Source organism: Schistocerca nitens, chromosome 2, assembly GCF_023898315.1.
Source record: "Schistocerca nitens isolate TAMUIC-IGC-003100 chromosome 2, iqSchNite1.1, whole genome shotgun sequence".
Taxonomy (NCBI): domain Eukaryota; kingdom Metazoa; phylum Arthropoda; class Insecta; order Orthoptera; family Acrididae; genus Schistocerca; species Schistocerca nitens.
Window position 1 is genome coordinate 875632820 of NC_064615.1, and position 3924 is coordinate 875636743.

General features: G+C 39.9%; 1 pseudogene; it reads left to right on the top strand.

The window, feature by feature from the left end:
- The first annotated feature begins 3387 nt into the window (after nucleotides 1-3387).
- LOC126237926 (5S ribosomal RNA) lies at nucleotides 3388-3505 on the top strand (annotated as a pseudogene).
- The last annotated feature ends 419 nt before the right edge of the window (nucleotides 3506-3924 follow it).

The window sequence follows — 3924 nt, forward strand, 5'->3', positions numbered from 1 at the left end:
CGCCTATGTACAGTGCCCTAAAGCGGCTAATGTGTTCTTCTAAGGATGTGACTAGTATTTTGTCCAGTGAGATTATCATTTGCACAATTGACGAACTGTACTTGCCCTGTCGCTTCTGATATGCTACAGTTTTCAGCAAAAATGATTCCCTCTTTCAACATATCTAATGTTCTAACTGTGGCACAACAAAATGTTCATATCAATCGCATCTTTTAGGAAAGGTGTTCATGATTATTGTTTACTTCTGGCATGGCCCGCTCATAGACAGTCAAATTTTACGTGTTATTACTTTGCAAATGTTTCCATCGTGGTTAATCTGTGCATTATGAGACTCCACTATTGTGCTTATGATTATTATGGATTGTCTCCACATAACAACCGATTTCACACAATGCTTGTTTCATACTTTTTTTAATCTTCCTAGGAAGAGTAGTTGTCATCACCCATCGCACTTAAAACGGTCCCTGAAACATACTTCAGTGGCAGATTTCCCTATTCGTGTCGGAGAAACGCAGTTTTCAGGAACCTTAGAGGCCTCTGAAGCACATTTACTGTGACGACATATTGTGGTACCCAAAATTCTAACAATAAAGGAATTATTTTGCATGAACTGTTTTCTCCTGTCGACAAACTGATACGGGTAAGCACATTGTGGGTAGTAGAGTTGTACGAACAGTTCATCTTCGAACATGAAAAACTTGTCCCTAAAGCAATGTTTCCACTTCAACTGACTTCTGGCACAAGTCCTATGCAAGCCACTACCGATGGCCCTATCTGCTGTATGTGGAAACACTCGCACAAGCACACACACACGTGGTCATATTTCTACTGACGCTGCATCCATTACGGCGTGAAATGAAATAGCCTTGCCTCTGAGGGCGTAAAAGTCATCGTACAGCTTTTAGTACCTGGGACACTAAAGAGCCGAGAGATGAAGCGGAGGCTGTGCGCATATCCCGCTGTCAGGAATTTATGTCACTTCGGATGAAAGGTCATTAGCAATGGGGACCTATACTGAAGATATAAGCCTAAAGGTGTTTCATCTGATGGGTAGTTTGTAGAGGTACTAATTGTGAACGACTAGGAAATTAAATTAAATAACGTTGAAATTCAGAGCTTGTGTGTGAAACGTAATTACGTCCCCCGTACTCTGCTGTCCCTTTCGCCACCTTAAGAAGTTGCTGGGTGGTGTCAGTAATACTGACACGGTGGCAAAAATACTTCCATTTCGGAAACTAGAGGTATTTTTTTGGAAAATCGTATAACTCTGTATGTGACCGCAAAGCAGTCTCATCCGGTATTTACTTTTAGCACCATAATTTCCCATTGTCTACAGACAATAAAAATAATTCTTTAAGTTACTCTTCTGGTAACGTCAGGTACGTGTGCTCTATCCAGTCGCTTGCATAACTCGTGGACAATGTCAAAAATCAAATTATCTCAAAGAGTTACCTGATAGAAATATGATAAAGTGTAGGACGTACGACACGATTTAAATTTACCTATCCTGAGAGAAAATTAATGTTAAAACGTAGATCGTGTTCGATATATACGAAGCCAGTTCATCAGTTTGATATAACACAAATAAAGCGTGATTACACCGAACAACACTGCATCACACCCGACGGTATATAGGATGTTTCAGCAGAAATAGTAAATATTTTAGAAGAAGGTAGTGCAGTCTAATTTTTCTTTTAATTATGAATTTGGCCAGCTATGGACCGCATACAACTTAAGACTTATGGTGTTTCTTTTTCTTCCGTTCTTCCCAGTACGTCTTCATTTTCTCGCCAACTGCTCGTCTCTGCTCATCTGTCCACACTCTCTTGGGTCGAGGTTTTGGCGCATCTTCTTCATAGTTTGCGTTTTCTATAAGTAGCCTAAAGTTATTCCTGTCACGTATTATTTTTTCTGTAACACCTATTTTGTTGGCGTCTTTCTTTACTGCTTCTATCCATCCTACAGTGTTTTTCAGCTTACTAACGTAATTAAAAATTTTCTTTGTAATACGTGTTTCTTCCATTCTTTTTAAATGTCCATAAAATTTTACCCGTCTCTTCCTCATTGTATCTGTGATCTTTTCTGTATTTTTGTATAGGTCTTCATTTCTCCTTTTAATCCACCTATTTTCCTTGTTTTTCTCAGGACCTAGAATTTTTCTTAATATTTTTCTCTCTCTTTTTTCTAGTTCTCTTAATTCGTCTTTCTTATTCAATGTTAGGCACTCTGATCCATATGTTGCTTGTGTCCTAATAACTGAATTATAATGTTTAATCTTTGCTTGTATGGATATTGATTTCTTATTGTAGTAGTTTTGTGTTAATTTATATGCAAATTCCAACTTTTTTATTCTTTCTTTATTTGTTGTGTTATCCAGTCCATTGGCTTGGATCCACTCCCCCAGGTATTTGAATCTATCAACTCTTTTAATTTTTCCATACTTTGTTTTCGTAAACTTTTCTGTATTATGTTTGTGTTCTATATACTCGGTTTTTTCCTAGGATATTTTTAGCCCAGTCTTTCAGTGTAGTCTAATACTAATAAAATATTCCATATAATTTTTGTGTCCAAGTTTTATTAGTTACAAAAGTTGCAGCCATTAGAATGTAATTCAAACAAGTACAGAAGGTGTACAGCAAAGGCAAATGATTAAATTCAAAGTTGATTTTGATAAATTCTGCATCCGACCTACTCTTTTCTACTCTCTCGGAAACACAGGGTGTAGTTCTTCTGAGGTCGGCTTGGTGTACTTTTCGAGGGAAGCACTATTCACAGTCCTGATGATCGTCTCTTCCGTTTATCTTTTTTTATAGTCGTATATGTTGCTGTGAGCGCTCTGATATTTGGTAAATAAGAATATTTGGCAGCCAAGATGGCATGTCGTAATATTTTTATTTCTATTTTATTCCTCCAAGTCCGTAGCACCAGCAGTGTGGCCCGGAGTGGTGGCGACTTCTTCAATGGAACCGTTATAGCTACGACACATCAGGCTCTTCTTACTCTGTTCTACGTATCTGAGAGGCCAATGAGGCGCCTTTCTTATATAAATGATCTGTGCTCTCGTTATGTTTGTGCGATTCACGTAGAGGAATTTTATTTCCAGAAAATCCGGAGATGACTCTGTCGAAACCCGTCACCCATCCCCGAAGACAAAAATCAAAATGGATATGGTGCGCGGACCTTGATGGCCAAGACAACCATTTCTGCTGATCTATATTCCGGGGAATGTCAGTTTTAAACGATGTTCCACCCGACGACTAGAATATGCAAGCGCCCTCTCATAGTGGAAGAATATGCCTATCCTTGTAGCCAAAATAAATCCCTTACAACAATGCCAGAAGCTCATTATCAAGACAGTCTGGATAACATGGCCCTGAAAGACGATGCGCCAACGATCTTGCCGCAGTGGTAACTCCGGTTCCCGTCAGATCACCGAAGTTAAGCGCTGTCGGGCTGGGCTAGCACTTGGATGCGTGACCACCCGGTCTCCCGAGCGCTGTTGGCAAGCGGTGAGCGCTCAGCCCCTGTGAGCTGCTTGATTGTGAAGTATGGGCTCCGGTCTCTTAAACTGACATACGGCCGGGAGAGCGGTGTGCTGACCACATGCCCCTCCATATCAGCATCCGGTGACGCCTGTGGCCTTCCAATGCCTGTTCGGACGGAGACGATGCGGTAACACAACAGAACCAGTCAGCTGACTATTGGTATTGTCTGCACACGATATTAGCGTTATAATAAATTCCATTAAAATGAAAGCAACAAAAGAGTTGGTAAATGAATTTCAAAGTGGTTCTCTGAAAATCCACTCTCCCTAAATTTTGAAAAAATACACTAAATCTAGTTTCCTACAACAACAATTGAAGTAGCACATGAGCAGGAATCAGTATATAGTGTAGAATGCTCCAAACATGTGAGTGTACATAT